Below are 25,122 nucleotides of genomic sequence, written 5' to 3'. Positions count from 1 at the left end.
ATGATAATGCACAATCTCACGCTTCACATAAAACATCTGCATCTCTGGCTGATATAGGCATAAAAGGGGACAAACTTATGGTGTGACCCCCATGCTCCCCTGACCTCTACCCCATTCAGAACCTTTGGAGCATCATTAAAAGGAGTGTCTATGATGGCGGGAGGCAGTTCACATCTAAGCAACAGCTCTGGGAGGGTATTCTGTCCTCATGCAAAACAATTGAAGCAGAAACCATCCAAAACCTGACAAATTCAATGGACGAGAGAGTTCAGAAGCTCCTTTCGAACAAGGGGTCCTATGTGAAAATGTAACATCACCTAGAATAAAGTTTTGAGTTGAAAACTGTTTGATTTCAGTTTCTAACAACCTGCTAATGCTTATAATTTCAAAAATGACCATTTTTTTGGTCTTTATTAAAATGAAAAGGTTGATCGAAAAGTTTGGGGGATCTAAGAGTGTGGCAACCCAGTAGTCATGATTACTTCGAATTCTGACAATATGAGGGTCATGCTGCAGGTAGTGCAGCAAGAAGGCACTTATGTGCCTTGCTCATCTCGGATCCCCAAAATTATTTTCCGGGCTAGATGCAGCTAAAAATTATTTTTAATTTTAAATTTGTTGAAGCTTTAGTATAGATGGCCTAATAGGATCAGTGCTGCACACTGCTACAAAGCCCAAATTATTTTCCAGTCAAGATACAGATAAACATGATTAGTAATTTGAAAGCTTAAAACGGTTGGTAGGGTGATTTTAACCAATCATCAAGCTTTTACTCTCCCCAGGATGACACAGGGGTAGAAAAGTCGTTTCGGATCCATGATTTGTTCATCTTTATGAACGTGAGTCTGTCTACATTATCAGTGGAGAGCCGCGTCCGCTTATCTGTCAGCACACCATGGGCAGCGCTGAACACACGTTCAGACAGAACGCTGGCAGCGGGGAATAACAAGATCTCCAAGGCGTAAGTGGCGAGCTCCCGCCATTTATCCAGATTGGAAGCCCAAAAAGAGCAAGGGTCCAGTGACACAGTCGTGGCTTCAATGTTTACTTGGAGATACTCCTGTACCATCGTCTCTAGGCGTTGACTATGTGTCAGACTTCTTGTCTCCTGTGGCCTTGCAAAGGATGGGCTAAAAAAGTGGTGAAATGATTCCGCAAAATTGATGTTACCAGCAGATACTGTGGTTCTGTTACGGTTTGAGTGTTGAACACTTGACGGTCCCACGGTTGGCAAGTTGGAACTGTGAGATTCACTACGTGCACCACTGGTATTTTGTGGAAAAGCACATGTAAGATTCTGCAACAGTCTCTGCTGATACTCCTGCATACGTGCATCCCTTTCTATGGCAGGAATAATTTCTGCAAATTTACTTTTGTACCGGGGATCTAACAGTGTGGCAACCCAGTAGTCAGGATTATTTCTAATTCTCACAATTCGAGGGTCATGTTGCAGGTAGTTCAGCAAGAAGGCACTCATGTGTGTTGCGCACCCAGGAGCACCAAGTCCCTGTTGTGTTGGTGGCGAGGTAACAATCATGCTTCCTTCCTCTGTCCTCTCCCCCCAACCTCGCACAACAGAAATGTGATCAAGGTCTCCCTCATCTGATGAGTCTTCCATCAGTTCGTCCTCCACTTCTTCCTGGGCTCCTGCACCTTCCTCACTAGTTTGGCTGCTACCATGCGCCCTGGTAAAACCATCTCCCCCACCCTCACATGCCTGCCGCCTTGGTGCTGCCGACCGTCTGGACCTTGCAGATGTTAGCCCTTCCGCATACAACTCCTCCTCCTCTACTTCCTCCACCTCCTCTTGTGCCACCACCTGACTCCGAATTCTGTTTAACATGTGCTCCAGCATGTAAATCACCGGAATAGTCATGCTGATAATGGCATCGTCAGCACTAAACATCTTCGTCGCCATTTCAAAACTGTGCAGAAGGGTGCATAGGTCCCTGATCTGAGACCACTCCTCCAGCGTGATTTGCCCCACCTCTGAATCTCGTTGGCCCAGGCTATACGTCAGAACGTATTGCACCAGGGCTTGTCGGTGCTGCCACAGTCGCTGCAACATGTGCAGAGTTGAATTCCACCGGGTAGGCACATCGCATTTTAGCCGGTGAAGTGGCAGGCCCAACGACTTCTGTAGAGATGTAAGTCGCTGAGCTGCGGGATGCGAACGGCGGAAGTGAGCACACCACGACCGTGCCCTCTGCAGAAGGCCATCTAGTCTGGGATAGTGGGCTAAAAATTGCTGGACAACCAGGTTCAACACGTGAGCCATACAAGGCACGTGTGTGACATTGCCCCGGCGAAGGGCCGCACCCAGGTTTGCAGCATTGTCGCACACGGCCTTCCCTGGTTTCAGGTCCAGAGGAGACAACCATTCATGAAATTGGTTCTCCAGAGCTGACCACAACTCCTCAGCTGTGTGACTCACATTTCCCAGACATTTCAATCTAAAAACCGCCTGATGACGTTGAGCCCTACTGCCAGCATAGTAAGGAGGTGTGCAGGATCCCTTCTGCGCAGTTAGAAAGCTTGTGGCATGACCAGACAGGCTTTGGGTGCAGGTGGAAGACCGAGAGGAGGTTGAGGAGGCAGAAGCAGTGGAGGAACTTTGACATAAAGAGGATTGACGCACAACTCGTGGGGACGGCAAGACTTGGACAGCAGCCCCTTGTCCTGCTGTCACCATAGTTACCCAGTGCCCAGTCAGCGACATGTAACGCCCCTGTCCATGCCTACTCGTCCAAGTGTCTGTGGTGAAATGCACCCTGTCACACACAGAGTTTCTCAAAGAAGCGGTGATGTTATGTGCGACATGCTGGTGGAGCGCAGGCACACCTTTCTTTGAGAAGTAGTGCCGACTGGGCATCTGGTACTGGGGCACTGCGACGGACATAAGGTCTCGAAAATCCTCTGTGTCCACCAGGCGGAAAGGCAGCATTTCTGTAGCCAAGAGCTTGCAGATGGTGAAATTCAACCTCTTAGCTTTCTCATGGCTAGGAGGAAATGGTCTTTTACTTGTCCACATCTGAGGGACTGAGGGCTGGCTATTGTGCTTAGACGGGGTTGATAAGGGTGTCCCCGGCAAACTGCCGGTCTGTGAGGAAGATGCAGGTGGACATGTTAGGTTGCCTTGATCCAAAGGTGGTGCTATCGATGTCGGACAGCGCTCAACACCAGCTGGTGTTACCACCTCCAAAGAAAATGATGACCTGCCAATCACACTGGCTGTTGCGGGTAAAGAGGTGGCAGGTCTGCGCCCCAAAACAGGTGTGACTGCTGTCCCCCCAGTCACAGAGGATGAAGAGGCCGCTGATGCACAAGATATGGCAGACGGTGGTTGGCCCGGCCGGCTAGGCCGCATTGTAGCACACTGAGCTTCCCACTGCAACTTATGCTTCATGTCCATGTGCCGGTTCATGCATGAAGTACTCAAACTATGTATTTTTTGGCCTCTACTTAGCTTTTGCTGACAAATGTTTCAGATAACACGAGTTGGGTCATCTTTATCGATCTGAAAAAATGCCCAGGCTATGCAAGGCTTAGCACCCATGCGACCTGAAGAGCCACCACGACTTGTGGTGAGAGGCAGAGTTGTGTTTGAGGATGCAGTTGTTGACGTGCTTCCAGTACTACGTCTCTGTCCAGGAAGGCGCAACCTGACCTCGTCGTCACTAGCATCTTCCTCCACCTCCTCTGCTGACCTCATCTCTTGGCTGACTGTGGGTTGACAGTAAGTGGGATCTCCGACCTCATCATCATCACCCTGTGCGTTATCACACCCGTTGTCCTCAGAGCCAACCTGTTCCTGCCCTGACAAAAAACTAAAGTTGTCGCTCCAATCAGGTATTTGAGTCTTATCATCGTCTTCCTCATTGTCTCCACCAACAGGAGTTACAGTTTGGGAATGAGGGTCTACATTATGGTCAGAACCTTCTGCGTCTGGTCCTGGATCCGACTCATAAAGATTCTGGGCATCAGTGCAGATCATTTCCTCGTCTGCATTCACAGAAGCGCTGGAGTCGACCTCTGATTCCCAGGATATAGTATGAGTAAACAGCTCTGCAGACTCAACCATCTGTTCTACCTCATACTCAGACGGGCAGCTGGAGATTTGGGAGCTGTGAGGAAGCAAGTGCGATTTGGGTGACACCTTTGAGGACTGGAGTATTTGTGATGTTGAAGTTGATGTGGAGGAGAGCCCACTTAAAGGAGCACTTGATATCCATTGAAGCACCTGCTGTTTTTGTGCCTCATCTGGAATTTGTAGCGATTGGCGTGGCCGTAAGAAAGGGATGTTATCACATTGTCCGCTAAAAGAAGTAGACATTTTAGTTTGGCTGGAAGATGGTCTTTCTTCTGCAGATGTTACTGTTGCTTTAACACCTACCCCACGGACACAACCTTTTTTCCCCTTCCCAACATGCCTATTCCCCTTTCCACCAGCAGCAGGCCTTTTTCCACTCATTTTGGTGGTTAACTAATTCACAACTCTGGAGTTGTTTGCACAAAAAAACAATGGATGGTAACCGAGCAGAGCTGAGTGGCCAAACTGTGGTATTAGGCCAAAACTATTGGCTGGGTTAGATGCAGAAAAAAATTATTTTGAATTTGCAACCTGATGGAGGTCAGTATAGATGGATTAATAGAACAAGACCCACACACAGCTAGAAGCCCAATATTTTTTCAGAGGTAGATGCAGGAAAAAAATATATTCAGTTTGCAACCTGATGGAGGTCAGTATAGATGGACTAATACAACAAGTCCCACACACAGCTAGAAGCCCAAATATTTTTTCAGAGGTACTGTAGATGCAGATAAAAATTAGTTTTAATTTGCAACCTGATGGAGGTCAGTATAGATGGACTAATAGAGAAAGTCCGACACACTACTAGAAGGCCAAATATTTTTTCAGAGGTAGATGCAGAAAAAAATATATTCAGTTTGCAACCTGATGGAGGTCAGTATAGATGGACTAATAGAGGAAGTCCGACACACTACTAGAAGGCCAAATATTTTTTCAGAGCTAGATGCAGAAAAAAATTATATTCAGTTTGCAACCTGATGGAGGTCAGTATAGATGGATTAATAGAACAAGACCCACACACAGCTAGAAGCCCAATATTTTTTCAGAGGTAGATGCAGAAAAAAATATATTCAGTTTGCAACCTGATGGAGGTCAGTATAGATGGACTAACACAACAAGTCCCACACACAGCTAGAAGCCCAATATTTTTTCAGAGGTAGATGCAGAAAAAAATATATTCAGTTTGCAACCTGATGGAGGTCAGTATAGATGGACTAATATAACAAGTCCCACACACAGCTAGAAGCCCAAATATTTTTTCAGAGGTACTGTAGATGCAGATAAAAATTAGTTTTAATTTGCAACCTGATGGAGGTCAGTATAGATGGACTAATAGAGAAAGTCCGACACACTACTAGAAGGCCAAATATTTTTTCAGAGCTAGATGCAGAAAAAAATTATATTCAGTTTGCAACCTGATGGAGGTCAGTATAGATTGACTAATAGAGAAAGTCCGACACACTACTAGAAGGCCAAATATTTTTTCAGAGCTAGATGCAGAAAAAAATTATATTCAGTTTGCAACCTGATGGAGGTCAGTATAGATGGATTAATAGAACAAGACCCACACACAGCTAGAAGCCCAATATTTTTTCAGAGGTAGATGCAGAAAAAAATATATTCAGTTTGCAACCTGATGGAGGTCAGTATAGATGGACTAATACAACAAGTCCCACACACAACTAGAAGCCCAATATTTTTTCAGAGGTAGATGCAGAAAAAAATATATTCAGTTTGCAACCTGATGGAGGTCAGTATAGATGGACTAATACAACAAGTCCCACACACAGCTAGAAGCCCAAATATTTTTTCAGAGGTACTGTAGATGTAGATAAAAATTAGTTTTAATTTGCATCCTGATGGAGGTCAGTATAGATGGACTAATAGAGAAAGTCCGACACACTACTAGAAGGCCAAATATTTTTTCAGAGCTAGATGCAGAAAAAAATTATATTCAGTTTGCAACCTGATGGAGGTCAGTATAGATGGATTAATAGAATAAGACCCACACACAGCTAGAAGCCCAATATTTTTTCAGAGGTAGATGCAGAAAAAAATATATTCAGTTTGCAACCTGATGGAGGTCAGTATAGATGGACTAATACAACAAGTCCCACACACAGCTAGAAGCCCAATATTTTTTCAGAGGTAGATGCAGAAAAAAATATATTCAGTTTGCAACCTGATGGAGGTCAGTATAGATGGACTAATACAACAAGTCCCACACACAGCTAGAAGCCCAAATATTTTTTCAGAGGTACTGTAGATGCAGATAAAAATTAGTTTTAATTTGCAACCTGATGGAGGTCAGTATAGATGGACTAATAGAGAAAGTCCGACACACTACTAGAAGGCCAAATATTTTTTCAGAGCTAGATGCAGAAAAAAATTATATTCAGTTTGCAACCTGATGGAGGTCAGTATAGATGGACTAATAGAGAAAGTCCGACACACTACTAGAAGGCCAAATATTTTTTCAGAGCTAGATGCAGAAAAAAATTAAATTCAGTTTGCAACCTGATGGAGGTCAGTATAGATGGATTAATAGAACAAGACCCACACACAGCTAGAAGCCCAATATTTTTTCAGAGGTAGATGCAGGAAAAAAATATATTCAGTTTGCAACCTGATGGAGGTCAGTATAGATGGACTAATACAACAAGTCCCACACACAGGTAGAAGCCCAAATATTTTTTCAGAGGTACTGTAGATGCAGATAAAAATTAGTTTTAATTTGCAACCTGATGGAGGTCAGTATAGATGGACTAATAGAATGATGCTATGCCCAAAAGATTTTACTTCACTAGGTGCAGTAAAAAAATTGGTATTCTATACACAGGTGGTATATCTTGCAACACAGATAGGCTACTCCACTGACTAACACACTCTGCAATAGGCCAAAAAGGATTAGCTTTGCTAGATTCAGCCAAATGCTGTGAAAAAAACTTGCACAGCACTGGCACAGACCTGCCTGGCAAAAACTGATAGGAACTGATGTAACCTAGTCCTGAAAAGGACTCCAATTACAATTAGTCTTTACTCCCACAACCTATCTATTTAAGAGCACAGACCTCCCTGATAAAAGTCGTAGGAAATGCTGTAACCTAGTCCTTAAAAGGACTGCAATCACAACTATTCCCTACTCCCAAGCTATCTGTATATTTATGCGAAAATTGGCTTGAAATTAACAAGGTATAGCGCACACAGCAACAGCGGTGCCGTCTAACACGCAGCTGCAGCAGTGAGAAAATGGTGGCGACGGGGAAAATGGCTTGGTCTTATAGGGCAAGGACATGTGACATACACTGCCAATGACACATGCCCTTGCTTGTGTGAAAAAAAGCACTTCGCTCCGTGTGTGCGCTGCTGATAGGCTGACAGATTGCACCTCCCCACTGCAAATGCGGGAAAGAGAAAAAAAAATGGAGATCTTCATTGTTCCTGCAGAGATCCATCCCCTGCCCCTCCCCCCACCCCGCTGTACACTCAAACTGCGTATTAACATTAATTTTCATCATTACTGAGAAAAAATCCAGTTATGATTTTGGTGCACGAACAGTTATCGAACATAACCTCGAACAGCCGAATTTTTCTCAAATTGTTCGTGTTCGCCGAACGGCTCGAACACCGCCCAAAACAGCTCGAATTTGAGATTGGCGAACAATTCGAGTAGAACAACGCTCATCTCTAGTGACAAGTACATATAGTCATGCGAAAAGAAAAGAGTTGGAGGAGTAAATGGAGGGGGAGACACAGATATAGGCATGTCATGCCCTTCTCAAACCAAAAAAGTGCGAAGCCGACACGGCCAGTCTGTTCCTGCCCGTGCGACCTCCGTGTCGCCGGCTTTGTGCCAGAGCTGCGGTGGACCCTGACGGCAAGTCCCCCCTCTCCCAATACTGGTGCCTGTCCGCTGGTGGGTCGAGCGAGCCCCCCTGTGGTGGAGGCAGGTCTAAGCTTTTTAATTTAAATTGTCTCTCTAATTTGAATGAATACACTTTAAATCCTTTTACAAGGATCTATTGGAGGGCAAGTCTCATGCCAGCAGCCGTGTAATTCCAGCTCCAGTAGCGTCCACTAAAGCTGCTGCAGTTAAAAAGCTTTTATAAGGATCGAGCTCGGCGGTCCACCGCAAGGCGTCCTACCGCCTGTCCCAGCCCCTATGCCTTGGGGTGCCTCCCGATGCTCTTCACTGAGTATCCCGGGGGCCCGAAGCATTTCCTTTGAAAAAATTAAGTGTCCAAACTACAGGTGGTGTAGCTTGCTTAACAGCTGGGATAATCCGCTGACTAGCAGACACTGCTACCAGGCACAAAGTATTTCCTGGGCTAGATGCAGTTAAAAATTTGTAATTAGATACTCTCGTTGGATGCTGAGAAAGCATTCCATAGAGTCTCCTGGCACGCCATAAATTATTATCTTAAAAAGCTTGGGGTAGGGGTCTAGGCTACCCTTTTATAGCCAAAATCACGGCCCTGTATCCCAATACATCACCTAGGCTGAAGATAAATGGAACTGTAGCACCCCGAGGGCTCGGTTGCTTCAGAGGTATTGCACCTCACCCAGAGGTGTGATATCTCACTCTCAGGTAAGGATGGAGTGTGGATCAGGACCCCGACACCTGCATGCATTACACCACATTGCCATGGGGCAGGGCGACCAATATGCCCCTGAGATGGGCAGAACAGTCCCTGTCCCTGGCTGGAGTGAGGGGAGGGAACACGGAGGAAGGGGAACCCTGTAGTACAGGAGCAGGGAGGAAGCAGTTCCTGGGTGCTTTGAGAAGGGAGTATAAAAGGTGGGCACCATCTTAGTTCAGTGCAGAGAAGTCTGAGCAGAAGTGACAGGGAGCAGGGGCTCTGCATGAGCTTTGCTCTGGAGGTGGGCCTAGTAACAGAGGCCCAGGCCTGGAAGAGGGAGAAGGAAGGAAGAGGAGCGGAGAAGGCTCCAGGAACGAGGAATCAAGGGATCCCAGGGGTGCCGACGAGCGAGTCGCCATGCATGCCCGAATCCACCTGCGTGGAGGGGTCAGGCCAAAGGGGGAGACCGGTCCCCGAAACTAGTGGAGGCGGGAAACGACCCTCAGCTATAAACCGGAGGCTGTGATATTTAATGTGGCACAGCCCCTCGCTACACCCGTTACGAAGGCACCACATAGTGTCAGGGAAACTGGCGCCAAGTTTACCAAGAGGAGGCCCGAGGCAGCCGGACAGAAGCATTGGTAAGAAAGGTCAGACAAGGGACACACAAAGGGGGTCCTGTGAAGCGCTCCAAAGTTATCTGGGAGATGTCTGAGCCCCTCACCTGGTGAGCACAGTACGACGTGGGAAGCCGTTACCTGTATAAGTGGTCTGGATAATAAGAACTGTGAGTAAAGGCCCTGGACTGCATCACTGACTCAGTGTCATTACTGCTGTTGCTCTGCAACATCACCCCCATCCTCCGCATACACTGCCCTGAGAATATACTCCTCCCGTGGGGAGTTATACTATGCTCTGCTGCACCCACAACACAAGCCTCAGCTGTCTACCCTGCAGCGGCGGTTCAATCTGACCGCAATCCACGGGTGGCGTAGTCGGACATTTAAACATCAAAACCACATAAATAGTTCCGCCACTGGTTTGACCGCCCTGAGCCACGGAACCGGGTCGCTGCCATGGAGATTACAACCCCCAGCATCCACCAAAAAGGGTCCGGCTCCGGGTGTCCCAAGGCCCAGGGGGAGCGTCAGAACATTTTCATCACCTTTCATAATCACCAATGGGACAAGGCAGTGTTGTCCTCTGTCCCCTCTCTTATACATCCTAGTTACGGAGCACCTGCTCTCATCAATTAGCCATAACCCTAATATTAGGTGGATTGAGGTGGGAGGCACTGAGTACAAGTGCTCTGCATTTGCTGATGATGTCCAATTATATATCACATAATCACATATATCCATCCCTGCTGTTATGGCTGAAATAGATCACTTTGTTACATGGTCAAATTTTAAAATCAATGCAGTGAAGTCTGAGGCCCTCGATGTCTCCCTCCCCAAATCCATTCAGGATTCCATCCAGTACAACTTTCCCTTTGCCTGGCCCTCACAGGGTATCAAATACTTAGGAATTCCTATTCATCGAGACCTCTACCGTCTATGTTATCTTAATTTTGGGCCATTTATTGAACAACTCCATAGAGACCACGGTTGGAAAGTTAGAACAGTAGGATTCACTACATGAACCACTGGTGTTTTGTGGAAAAGCACATGTACACTGTGTTCCAAATTATTATGCAAAAAGTGTTTAGCAGTGATAAGGGAAGAATTTGTTTGTTTGTCAGTTAAACTCATTGATGGTGATGTGTGTCAGGGCTCTTTATATCACTGTAAGCAATTGCAGACACCTGTGCTAATTAGTTTGGCAGTTGTGTCCAATGAAAGGCAAGACTACTTAAGAAGGCTGTCCCACAATATTGAGCAGCCTACATTTTCTGCCAAAATGGGAAAGAAAAAGGATGTGTTGGCTGCTGAGAAGCAACAAATTGTGGAGTGTTTAGGTCAAGGCATGACTACAATCAACATTGCCAAGACACTTCATCCTGATCATGGCAAAATCATGAAGTATGTAGCTGATTCACAGTACACACGTGTGCGTGCTGATAAGGGAAAATTGAGGACTCTTTCCTACAGGCAATTACGTCAGGTTAAAAGAGCAGCGGCAAAAAAGCCTTGTCATAGCAGCAGACAAGTTTTTGAAGCTGCTGGTGCCTCCAACGTCCCCCGAACAACAAGATGCAGAGTCCTTCAGAGGTTTGCAGCTGTGCGTAAGCCATCCTGTCGACCTCCTCTATCCACAGCACACAAGCATAAACGGCTCCAGTGGGCCAAACAATACATGAAGACTGACTTCAAAACTTTTGTTCACCGATGAGTGCCGTGCAATGTTTGATTGTCCAGATGGATGGAGTGGAGGATGGCTGGTTGATGGACACCCCACGCAAACACGGCTACGGTGCCAACAAGGAGGAGGTGGAGTAATGTTTTGGGCTGGAATCAAGGGGAGAGAGATTGTCGGCCCCTTTAGGATCCCTGTAGGGGTAAATATGAACTCCATATTTAATGTTGAGTTTCTCAAACAGCACTTCCTGCCATGGTTCAAGAAGAAGAACCGTGTATTCCACAGCAAGATCATTTTCATGCATGATAATGCACTGTCTCATGCTGCACATAACACATCTGCATCTCTGGCTGATATGGGCATAAAAGGGGACAAACTTATGGTGTGACCCCCATGCTCCCCTGACCTCAACCCCATTGAGAACCTCTGGAGCATCATCAAAAGGAGTGTCTATGATGGCGGGAGGCAGTTCACATCTAAGCAACAGCTCTGGGAGGGTATTCTGTACTCATGCAAAACAATTGAAGCAGAAACCATTCAAAACCTGACAAATTCAATGGACGAGACAGTTCAGAAGCTCCTTTCGAACAAGGGGTCCTATGTGCAAATGTAACATCACCTAGAATAAAGTTTTGAGTTGAAAACTTTTTGATTTCAGTTTCTAATAACCTGCTAATGCTTATAATTTCAAAAATGACCATTTTTTTGTTCTTTATTAAAATGAAAAGGTTGATCGAAGAGTGTGGGGGATCTAAGAGTGTGGCAACCCAGTAGTCAGGATTAATTCGAATTCTGACAATCTGAGGGTCATGTTGCAGGTAGTGCAGCAAGAAGGCACTCATGTGTCTTGCGCATCTAGGAGCCCCAAAATTATTTTCCGGGCTAGATGCAGCTAAAAATTATTATTAATTTTAAATCTGATGGAGCTTAGTATAGATGGCCTAATAGAATCAGTACTGCACACTGCTACAAAGCCCAAATTATTTTCCAGCCAAGATACAGATAAACATGATTAGTAATTTTAAAGCTTAAAATGGTTGGTGAGGTGATTTTAACAAATCAGCAAGCTTTTACTCTCCCCAGGATGACACAGGGGTAGAAAAGTCGTTTCGGATCCATGATTTGTTCATCTTTATGAACGTGAGTCTGTCTACATTATCAGTGGAGAGCCGCGTCCGCTTATCTGTCAGCACACCATGGGCAGCGCTGAACACACGTTCAGACAGAACGCTGGCAGCGGGGAATAACAAGATCTCCAAGGCGTAAGTGGCGAGCTCGCGCCATTTATCCAGATTGGAAGCCCAAAAAGAGCAAGGGCACAGTGACACAGTCATGGCTTCAATGTTTACTTGGAGATACTCCTGTACCATCGTCTCTAGGCGTTGACTATGTGTCAGACTTCTTGTCTCCGGTGGCCTTGCAAAGGATGGGCTAAAAAAGTGGTGAAATGATTCCGCAAAATTGATGTTACCAGCAGATATTGTGATTCTGTTACGGCTTGAGTGCTGAACACTCGACGGTCCCACGGTTGGCAAGTTGGAACTGTGAGATTCACTACGTGAACAACTGGTGTTTTGTGGAAAAGCACATGTAAGATTCTGCAACAGTCTCTGCTGATACTCCTGCATGCGTGCATCCCTTTCTATGGCAGGAATAATTTCTGCAAATTTACTTTTGTACCGGGGATCTAACAGTGTGGCAACCCAGTAGCCAGGATTATATCTAATTCTCACAATTCGAGGGTCATGTTGCATGTAGTGCAGCAAGAAGGCACTCATGTGTCTTGCGCATCCAGGAGCACCAAGTCCCTGTTGTGTTGGTGGCGAGGTAACAATCATGCTTCCTTCCTCTGTCCTCTCCCCCCCCCAACCTCCACAATAGAAATGTGATCAATGTTTCCCTCATCTGATGAGTCTTCCATCAGTTCGTCCTCCACTTGTTCCTGGGCTCCTGCGCCTTCCTCACTAGTTTGGCTGCTACCATGCACCCTGGTAAAACCATCTCCCCCACCCTCACATGCTGCCGACCGTCTGGACCTTGCAGATGTTAGCCCTTCCCCATACAACTCCTCCTCCTCTACTTCCTCCACCTCCTCTTGTGCCACCACCTGACTCCGAATTCTGATTAACATGTGCTCCAGCATGAAAATCACCGGAATAGTCATGCTGATAATGGCATCGTCAGCACTAAACATCTTCGGTCGCCATTTCAAAACTGTGCAGAAGGGTGCATAGGTCCCTGATCAGAGACCACTCCTCCAGCGTGATTTGCCCCACCTCTGGATCTCGTTGGCCCAGGCTATACGTCAGAACGTATTGCACCAGGGCTTGTCGGTGCTGCCACAGTCGCTGCAACATGTGCAGAGTTGAATTCCACTGGGTATGCACATCGCATTTTAGCCAGTGAAGTGGCAGGCCCAACGACTTCTGTAGAGATGTAAGTCGCTGAGCTGCGGAATGCGAACGGCGGAAGTGAGCACACAGAGACCGTGCCCTCTGCAGAAGGCCATCTAGTCCGGGATAGTGGGCTAAAATTTGCTGGACAACCAGGTTCAACATGTGAGCCATACAAGGCACGTGTGTGACATTGCCCCGGCGAAGGGCCGCACCCAGGTTTGCAGCATTGTCGCACACGGCCTTCCCTGGTTTCAGGTCCAGTGGAGACAACCATTCATGAAACTGGTTCTCCAGAGCTGACCACAACTCCTCAGCTGTGTGACTCACATTTCCCTGACATTTCAAAGTAAAAATCGCCTGATGACGTTGAGCCCTGCTGACAGCATAGTAAGGAGGTGTGCAGGATCCCTTCTGCGCAGTTAGAAAGCTTGGGGCATGATCTGACAGGCTTTGGGTGCAGGTGGAGGACCGAGAGGAGGTTGAGGAGGCAGAAGCAGTGGAGGAACTTTGAGATAAAGAGGATTGACGCACAACTCGTGGGGATGGCAAGACTTGGAAAACAGCAGCCCCTTGTCCTGCTGTCACCATAGTTACCCAATGCCCAGTCAGCGACATGTAACGCCCCTGTCCATGCCTACTCATCCAAGTGTCTGTGGTGAAATGCACCCTGTCACACACAGAGTTTCTCAAAGAAGCGGTGATGTTGTGTGCGACATGCTGGTGGAGCGCAGGCACGCCTTTCTTTGAGAAGTAGTGCCAACTAGGCATCTGGTACTGGGGCACTGCGACGGACATAAGGTCTCGAAAATCCTCTGTGTCCACCAGGCGGAAAGGAAGTATTTCTGAAGCCAAGAGCTTGCAGATGGTGAAATTCAACCTCTTTGCTTTCTCATGGCTAGGAGGAAATGGTCTTTAACTTGTCCACATCTGAGGGACCGAGGGCTGGCTGTTGTGCTTAGACGGGGTTGAGAAGGGTGTCCCCGGCAAACTGCCGGTCTGTGAAGAAGATGCAGGTGGACATGTTAGGTTGCCTTGATCCAAAGGTGGTGCTATCGATGTCGGACAGCGCTGAACACCAGCTGGTGTTACCACCTCCAAAGAAAATGATGACCTGCAAATCACGCTGGCTGTTGCGGGTAAAGAGGTGGCAGGTCTGCGTCCCAAAACAGGTGTGACTGCTGTCTCCCCAGTCACAGAGGATGAAGAGGCTGCGGATGCACAAGATGTGGCAGACTGTGGTTGGCCCTGCCGGCTAGGCCGCATTTTAGCACAGTGAGCTTCCCACTGCAACTTATGCTTCATGTCCATGTGCCGGTTCATGCATGAAGTACTCAAACTATGTATTTTTTGGCCTCTACTTAGCTTTTGCTGACAAATGTTGCAGATAACACGAGTTGGGTCATCTTTATCTATCTGAAAAAATGCCCAGGCTATGCAAGGCTTGGCACCCATGCGACCTGAAGATCCACCACGACTTGTGGTCAGAGACAGAGTTGTGTTTGAGGATGCAGTTGTTGAAGTGTACTACGTCTCTGTCCAGGAAGGCGCAACCTGACCTCGTCGTCACTAGCATCCTCCTCCACCTCCTCTGCTGACCTCATCTCTTGGCTGACTGTGGGTTGACAGTAAGTGGGATCTCCAACCTCATCATCATCACCCTGTGTGTTATCACACCTGTCGTCCTCAGAGCCAACCTGTTCCTGCCCTGACAAAAAACTAAAGTTGTTGCTCCAATCAGGTATTTTAGTCTCATCATCATCTTCCTCATTGTCTCCACCAACATGAGTTACAGTTTGGGAACGAGTGTATAAATTATGGTCAGAACCTTCTGCGTCTGGTCCTGGATCCGACTCATAAAGATTCTGTGCAGCAGTGCAGATCATTTCCTCGTCTGGATTCACAGAAGCTCTGGAGCCGACCTCTGATTCCTAGGCTAGAGTATGAGTAAACAACTCTGCAGACTCAACCATCTGTTCTACCCCATACTCAGACGGGCAGCGGGAGACTTGGGAGCTGTGAGGAAGCAAGTGCGATTGGGGTGACACCTCTGAGGACTGGAGTATTTGTGATGTTGAAGTTGAGGTGGAGGAGAGCCCACTTAAAGGAGCACTAGATATCCGTTGAAGCACCTGCTGTTTTTGTGCCTCATCTGGAATTTGTAGCGATTGGCGCGGCCGTAAGAAAGGGATCTTATCACATTGTCCGCTAAAAGAAGTAGACATTTTAGTTTGGCTGGAAGATGGTCATTCTTCTGCAGATGTTACTGTTGCTTTAACACCTACTCCACGGACACAACCTTTTTTCCCCTACCCAACATGCCTTTTCCCCTTTCCACCAGCAGCAGGCCTTTTTCCACTCATTTTGGTGGTTAACCAATTCACAACTCTGGAGTTGTTTGCACAAAAAAACTATGGATGGAACCGAGCAGAGCTGAGTGGCCAAACTGTGGTATTAGGCCAAAACTATTGGCTGGGTTAGATGCAGAAAAAAATTATATTGAATTTGCAGCCTGATGGAGGTCATTATAGATGGACTAATAGACCAAGTCCCACACACTGCTAGAAGCCTAAATATTTTTTCAGAGCTCGATGCAGAAATTTTTTTTTTTTAATTTGCAACCTGGTGAAGGTTAGTATAGATGGACTAATAGACCAAGTCCGACACACTGCTAGAAGCCTAAATATTTTTTCAGAGCTAGATGCAGAAAAAAATTATATTGAATTTGCAACCTGATGGAGGTCAGTATAGATGTACTAATAGACCAAGTCCCACACACTGCTAGAAGCCTAAATATTTTTTCAGAGCTCGATGCAGAAAAATATTATTTTTAATTTGCAACCTGGTGGAGGTTAGTATAGATGGACTAATAGACCAAATCCGACACACTGCTAGAAGCCTAAATATTTTTTCAGAGCTAGATGCAGAAAAAAATTATATTGAATTTGCAACCTGATGGAGGTCAGTATAGATGTACTAATAGACCAAGTCCCACACACTGCTAGAAGCCTAAATATTTTTTCAGAGCTCGATGCAGAAAAATATTATTTTTAATTTGCAACCTGGTGGAGGTTAGTATAGATGGACTAATAGACCCAGTCCCACACACTGCTAGAAGCCTAAATATTTTATCAGAGCTAGATACAGAAAAAAATTATATTGAATTTGCAACCTGATGGAAGTCAGTATAGATGGACTAATAGACCAAGTCCTACACACTGCTAGAAGCCTAAATATTTTTTCAGAGCTAGATGCAGAAAAAAATTATATTGAATTTGCAACCTGATGGAGGTCAGTATAGATGTACTAATAGACCAAGTCCCACACACTGCTAGAAGCCTAAATATTTTTTCAGAGCTCGATGCAGAAAAAATTATTTTTAATTTGCAACCTGGTGGAGGTTAGTATAGATGGACTAATAGACCAAGTCCCACACACTGCTAGTAGCCTAAATATTTTATCAGAGCAAGATACAGAAAAAAATTATATTGAATTTGCAACCTGATGGAAGTCAGTATAGATGGACTAATAGACCAAGTCCCACACACTGCTAGAAGCCTAAATATTTTTTCAGAGCTAGATGCAGAAAAAAATTATATTGAATTTGCAACCTGATGGAGGTCAGTATAGATGGACTAATAGACCAAGTCCCACACACTGCTAGAAGCCTAAATATTTTTTCAGAGCTAGATGAAGAAAAAAATTATATTGCATTTGCAACCTGATGGAGGTCAGTATAGATGGACTAATAGACCAAGTCCCACACACTGCTAGAAGCTGAAATATTTTTTCAGAGCTAGATGCAGAAAAAAATTATATTGAATTTGCAACCTGATGGAGGTCAGTATAGATGGACTAATAGACCATGTCCCACACACTGCTAGAAGCCTAAATATTTTTTCAGAGCTCGATGCAGAAAAAAAATATTTTTAATTTGCAACCTGGTGGAGGTTAGTATACATGGACTAATAAAACAAGTCCCACACACTGCTAGAAGCCTAAATATTTTTTCAGAGCTAGATGCAGAAAAAAATTATATTGAATTTGCAACCTGATGGAGGTCAGTATAGATGGACTAATAGACCAAGTCCCACACACTGCTAGAAGCTGAAATATTTTTTCAGAGCTAGATGCAGAAAAAATATTTTTAATTTGCACCCTGGTGGAGGTTAGTATAGATGGACTAATAGATTGATGGTATGCCCAAAAGGTTTTACTTCACTAGGTGCAGTAAAAAAAATTGTATTCTATACACAGGTGGTGTAGCTTGCAACACAGATAGGCTACTCCACTGACTAAAACACTCTGCAATAGGCCAAAAAGGATGTGCTTTGCTAGATTTACCCAAATGCTGTGAAAAAAACTTGCACAGCACTGGCACAGACCTGCCTGGCAAAAACTGACAGGAACTTATGTAACCTAGCCCTGAAAAGGACTGCAATTACAATTAGTCTTTACTCCCAACCTATCTATTTAAGAGCACAGACCTGCCTGATAAAAGTCGTATGAAATGATGTAACCTAGTCCTTAAAAGGACTGCAATCACAACTCTTCCCTACTCCCAAGCTATCTGTAGATTTGTGTGAAAATTGGCTTGAAATTAACAAGGTATAGCACACACAGCAACAGCGGTGCCGTCTAACACGCAGCTGCAGCAGTGAGAAAATGTTGGCGACGGGGAAAATGGCTGGGTCTTATAGGGCAAGGACATGTGACATACACTGCCAATGACACATGCCCTTGCTTGTGTGAAAAAAAGCAGTTCGCTCCATGTGTGCGCTGCTGATAGGCTGACAGACTGCACCTCCCCACTGTAAATGCGGGAAAGAGAAAAAAAATGGAGATCTTCATTATTCCTGCAGAGATCCATTCCCTGCCCCTCCCCACGCCCCGCTGTACACTCAAACTGCGTATTAACATTAATTTTCAGCATTACTGAGAAAAAATCCAGTTATGATTTTGGTGCACGAACAGTTATCAAACATAACCTCGAACAGCCAAATTTTTTTCAAATCGTTCGTGTTCGCCGAACGGCTCGAACACCGCCCAAAACAGCTCGAATTTGAGATTGGCGAACAGTTCAAGTCGAACACCGCTCATCTCTACTCAGGATCTGGACTAACATTACGGGGCCAATAATTATACTGTGGATGATTGAATTTTAATAGTTTACCTACCGATGCTAATCACTGTGCTCTTTAATTACTGACTTTTGATACAGACATCTACACTGCTCAAAAAATTGAAGGGAACACTCAAATAACACATCCTAGGTCTAATCACTGTGCACTTTAAATACTTACTTTTGATTCAGACTTCTACAGTATTATTGCCTACTATTGCACAACCTAAAAGTCCATGTGCCAGCTGCTAGTCCCAAATTATATCATTGCCACTAACTTCTTTGTAAGCAATTTATATAGTATAGTGTCTAATATGGCTATAGCTTATACAGCCTGCTAGGAATGCTGCCACTGACTACAATTATATAATACTGTACTCTCCCCATCTGTCTACTTTGTGTGTTGTCTAGCTAAGCACAAATATTTATCTTTGAAAAATTGGTAAAGGTTTTCTTTTCTTCATTACATGATCTCTATTAATAAAAATATTATATATAATCCAGTGAAGGAAATAATTATTTGATCCCTAGCTGTTTTTGTAAGTTTGCCCACTGACAAAGACATGAGCAGTCTATAATTTTAAGGGTAGGTTAATATTAACATTGAGAGATAGAATATCAAAAAATATCAAGAAAATCACATTATATAAATTGGATAAATTTATTTGCATTTTGCAGTGAGAAATAAGTATTTGATCCCCTACAAACTATTATGAGTTCTGGCTCCTACAGACTAGGTAAACGCTCCTAATCAACTCGTTACCTGCATTAAAGACAGCTGTCTTACATAGTCACCTGTATAAAAGACGCCTGTCCACAGACTCAATTAATCAGTCAGACTCTAACCTCTACAACATGGGCTAGACAAAAGAGCTTTCTAAGGATGTCAAGGACAAGATCATAGACCTTCACAAAGCTTGAATGGGCTACAAAACCATAAGTATGACACTGGGTGAGAAGGAGACAACTGTTGGTGCAATAGTAAGAAAATGGAAGAAATACAAAATGACTGTCAATCGACATCGATCTGGGGCACCATGCAAAATCTCACCTCCTGAGGTATCCTTAATCATGAGGAAGGTGAGAAATCAGCCTAAAACTACATGGGGGGAAGTTGTTAATGATCTCAAGGCAGCTGAGACCACAGTCACCAAGAAAACCATTGGTAACAAATTACGCCTTAAAGGTTTAAAATCCTCAGTGCCACAAGGTCCCCCTGCTCAAGAAGGCACATGTGCAGGCCTATCTGAAGTTTGCCAATGAACACCTGGAAGATTCTGTGAGTTATTGGGAGAAGGTGCTGTGGTCAGATGAGACAAAAATTGAGCTTTTTGGCATTAACTCAACTCGCCGTGTTTGGAGGAAGAGAAATGTAGCCTATGACCCAAAGAATACAATCCCCACTTTCAAGCATGGAGGTCGAAACATTATGTTTTGGGGGTGTTTCTCTGCTAAGGGCACAGGACTACTTCACTGCATCAATAGCAGAATGGATGGAACCATGTTCCGTAAAACCCTGAGTGACAACCTCCTTCCCTCCACCAGGACATTAAAAATGGGTCGTGGCTGGGTCTTCCAGCAAGACAATGACCCAAAACATACAGCCAAGGCAACAAAGGAGTGGCTCAAAAAAGAAGCACATTAAGGTCATGGAGTGACCTAGCCAGTCTCCAGACCTTAATCCCACAGAAAACTTATGGAGGGAGTTGAAGCTCTGAGTTGCCAAGCGACAGCCTCAAAATCTTAATGGTTTAGAGATGATATGCAAAGAGGAGTGGACCAAAATTCCTCCTGACATGTGCGCAACCCTCATCAACTAAAAAAAATGTCTGACTGCTGTGCTTGCCAAGAAGGGTTTTGCCACCAAGTATTAAGTGTTATTTGCCAGAGGGATTAAATACTTATTTCTCACTGCAAAATGCAAATACATTTATCTAATTTATACAATGTGACTTTCTTGATTTTTTTTTCGGATATTCTATCTATCAATGTTAAAATTAACCTACGCTTTAAGTTATTGACTGTTCATGTCTTTGTCAGAGCGCAAACTTACAAAAACTGCAAGGGATCAAATATTTATTTCCTTCACTGTATACAGTGGTGGCCAAAAGTATTGGCACCCCTGCAATTCTGTCAGATAATACTCAGTTTCTTCCAAAAATTCTTTGGTATTATTATCTTCATTTAATTTGCTTGCAAGGAAAAAACACAAAAGAGAATGAAGCAAAAATCAAATCATTGATCATTTCACACAAAACTCCAAAAATGGGCCAGACAAAAGCATTGGCACCCTCAGCCTAATACTTGGCTGCACAACCTTTAGCCAAAATAACTGTGAACAACCGCTTCCGGTAACCATCAATGAGCTTCTTACAATGCTCTGCTGGAATTGTAGACCATTCTTATTTTGCAAACTGCTCCAGTTCCCTGATATTTGAAGGGTGCCTTCTCCAAACTGCCATTTTGAGATCTCTCTACAGGTGTTCTATGGGATTAAGTTCTGGACTCATTGCTGGCCACCTTAGAAGTCTCCAGTGCTTTCTCTGACACCATTTTATAGTGATTTTGGAAGTGTGTTTTGGGTCATTGTCCTGCTGGAAGACCCATGACCACTGAGGGAGACACAGCTTTCTCACACTGGGCCCTACATTATGCTGCAAAATTTGTTGGAAGTCTTCAGACTTCATAATGCCATGCACACGGTCAAGCAGTCTAGTGCCAGAGGCAGCAAAGCAACCCCAAAACATCAGGGAACCTCCACTATGTTTGACTGTAGGGACCGTGTTCTTTTCTTTGAATGCCTCTTTTTTTTTCCTGTACACTCTATGTTGATGCTTTTTCCCAAAAAGCTCTACTTTTGTCTCATCTGACCAGAGAACATTCTTCCAAAACGTGTTAGGCTTTCTCAGGTAAGTTTTGGCAAACTCCAGCCTGGCTTTTTTATGTCTCGGGGTAAGAAGTGGATTCTTCCTGGGTATCCTACCATACAGTCCCTTTTCATTCAGATGCCGACGGATAGTACGGGTTGACACTGTTGTACCCTTAGACTGCAGGACAGCTTGAAATTGTTTGGATGTTAGTCGAGGTTCTTTATCCACCATCCGCACAATCTTGGTTGAAATCTCTCGTCAATTTTTCTTTTTCGTCCACATCTAGGGAGGTTAGCCACAGTGCCATGGGCTTTAAACTTCTTGATGACACTGTGCACGGAAGATACAGGAACATTCAGGTCTTTGGAGATGGACTTGTAGCCTTGAGATTGCTCATGCTTCCTCACAATTTGGTTTCTCAAGTCCTCAGACAGTTCTTTGGTCTTCTTTCTTTTCACCATGCTCAATGTGGTACACACAAGGACACAGGACAGAGGTTGAGTCAACTTTAATCCATGTTAACTGGCTGCACGTGTGATTTAGTTATTGCCAACACCTGTTAGGTGCCACAGGTAAGTTACAGGTGCTGTTAATTACATGAATTAAAGAAGCATCACATGATTTTTCAAACAGTGCCAATACTTTTGTCCACCCCGTTTTTTAGGTTTGGTGTGGAATTATATCCAATTTGGCTTGAGGACAATTCTCTTTGTGTTTTTTAATTGAAGACAAATTACATGAAGATAATAATAACAAAGAATTTGTGATTGCAATCATTTTCAGGAAGAAACTGAGTATTATCTGACAAAATTGCAGTGGTGCCAATACTTTTTGCCACCACTGTAGATATATAGCCAGGCAAAAACAGCCAATAGCTCTAGGGGATACACACACCTGCATAAGATACTTAAGTCCACTGAAGGAACAATAATTAGTATGAACACATGCATAGGACAATTCAGGTGCAGTTCAAGTTCAGACTTTCAGCTTTCATTTGAGGGTATCCACATTAAAATTGGATGAAGGGTTTAGGAGTTTCAGCTACTTAACATGTGCCACCCTGTTTTTAAAGGGACCAAAAGTAATTGGACAGACTTTTGGTCTGTACTGTACACGGTGGGGAAAATAAGTATTTGATACATTACCGATTTTGCAAGTTTTTCCACCTACGAAGAATGGAGAGGTCTGTAATTTTTATCATAGGTACACTTCAAATGTGAGAGACATAATCTAAAAGTATAAACTTGAAAATCACATTGTATGATTTTTAAATTATTAAATTGCTTTTTATTGACAGACCTCTACATTCTTTTTGCATGGGTGGGAAAACTTGCAAAATAGTCAGTGTATAAAATATATAAAATACTTATTTTCCCCACCGTGTACAGTACAGACCAAAAGTTTTGACCTTCTCATTTAAAGAATTTTCTGTATTTTCATGACTATGAAAATTGTACATTCACACTGAAGGCATCAAAACTATGAATTAACACATGTGGAATTATATACTTAACAAAAAAGTGTGAAACATCTGAAAATATGCCTTATATTCTAGGTTCTTTAAAGTAGCCACCTTTAGCTTTGATGACTGCTTTGCACACTCTTGGCATTCTCTTGACGAGCTTCAAAAGGTAGTCACCGGAAATGGTCTTCCAACAATCTTGAAGAAGTTCCCAGAGATGCTTAGCATTTGTTGGCCCTTTTGACTTCACTCTGTGGTCCAGCTCACTCAAACCATCTTGATTGAGTTCAGGTCTGATGACTGTGGAGGCCAGGTCATCTGTTGTAGCACCCCATCACTCTCCTTCTTGGTCAAATAACCCTTACACAGCCTGGAGGTTTGTTTGGGGTCATTGTCCTGTTGAAAAATAAATGATGGTCTAACTAAACGCAAACCGGATGGAATAGCATGCCGCTGCAAGATGCTGTGGTAGCTATGCTGGTTCAGTATGCCTTCAATTTTGAATACATTTCCAAAAGTGTCACCAACAAAGCACCCCCACACCATCACACATCCTCCTCCATGCTTCACTGTGGAAACCAGGCATGTAGAGTTCATCCGTTCACCTTTTCTGCGTCGCACAAAGACACGGTGGTTGGAACCAAAGATCTCAAATTTGAACTCATCAGACCAAAGCACAGATTTCCGCAGGTCTAATGTCCATTCCTTGTGTTCTTTAGCCCAAACTTGTCTCTTCTGCTTGTTGCCTGTCCTTAGCAGAGGTTTCCTAGCAGCTATTTTACCGTGAAGGCCTGCTGCACAAAGTCTCCTCTTAACAGTTGTTGTAGAGATGTGTCTGCTGCTAGAACTCTGTGTGGCATTGACCTGGTCTCTAATCTGAGCTGTTGTTAACCTGTGATTTCTGAGGCTGGTGACTCGGATAAACTTATACTCAGAAGCAGAGGTGACTCTTGGTCTTCCTTTCCTGGTGCAGTCCTCATGTGACACAGTTTCTTTGTAGTGCTTGATGGTTTTTGCAACTGCACTTGGGGACACTTTCAAAGTTTTCCCAATTTTTCGCACTGACTGACCTTCATTTCTTAAAGTAATGATGGCCACTCGTTTTTCTTTACTTAGCTGCTTTTTTCTTTCCATAATACAAATTCTAACAGTCTACTCAGTAGGACTATCAGCTGTGTATCCACCAGGCTTCTGCACAACACAACTGGTGGTCCCAACCCCATTTATAAGGCAAGAAATCCCACTTATTAAACCTGACAGGGCACACCTGTGAAGTGAAAACCATTTCCAGTGACTACCTCTTGAAGCTCATCAAGAGAATGCTAAGAGTGTGCAAAGTAGTCATCAAAGCAAAAGGTGGCTACTTTGAAGAACCTAGATTGGGGGAGTGGGGGATGAGGGGGCCACACATATCATGATTGGGGGATAAGGGGACCATGCATACCAGGATTGGGGGATGAGGGGTGACATGCATACCAGGATTGACAGATGAGGGGTGACATGCATACCAGGATTGAGGGAAGAGGGGACCATGCATACCAGAATTGGGGGATGAGGGGACCACGCATACCAGGATGGAGGGATGAGGGGGCCAAGTATACCAGGATTGGGGGATGAGGGGTAAAATACATACCAGAATTGTGGGATGAGGGGGACCACACATACCATGATTGGGCTTGAGGGTACCACACATACCAGGATTGGGGGATGAGGGGTGCCATGCATATGACGATTGGGGATGAGGGGACCATGCATACCATGATTGGGGGTGAGGGGACCTTGCACACCAGGAGTGGGGGTGAGGGTACCACACATACCAGGAATGGGGGATGAGGGGTACCACACATACCAGGATTGGGGAAAGAGGGGTAACATGAATAACAGGATTGGGGGATGAGGGGTACCATGCATACCAGGATTGGGGGATGAGGGGTACCATGCAAACCATGATTGAGGGATGAGGGGGCCATGCATACCAGGATAGGGATGAGGGGGCCATACATACCAGTATTGGGGAAGAGAAAGCCATGCACACCAGGATGAGGGATTAGGTACCATACATACCCAGATTGGGGGATGGGGTGCCAGGCAAACCAGGATTGGAGGGAGAGGGGTGCCATTCATACCAGGATTTGAATGAGGGGTGCCATATATATCAAATCTGGGATGAGGGGTGCCAAGCATACCAGGATGAGAGATGGGGTGCCATGCATACCAGGATTGGGGGATGAGGGGTGCCATGTATACCAGATCTTAATTGAGGAGTGCCATGCATACCAAGATTGGGGATGAGGGGTGCCATGCATA

This window comes from Phyllobates terribilis, unplaced genomic scaffold (assembly GCF_046119375.1).
Source record: "Phyllobates terribilis strain yellow unplaced genomic scaffold, ASM4611937v1 Scaffold_1__5_contigs__length_1240528914, whole genome shotgun sequence".
NCBI classification, from domain to species: domain Eukaryota; kingdom Metazoa; phylum Chordata; class Amphibia; order Anura; family Dendrobatidae; genus Phyllobates; species Phyllobates terribilis.
Note: the sequence above shows the minus strand (reverse complement) of the source record.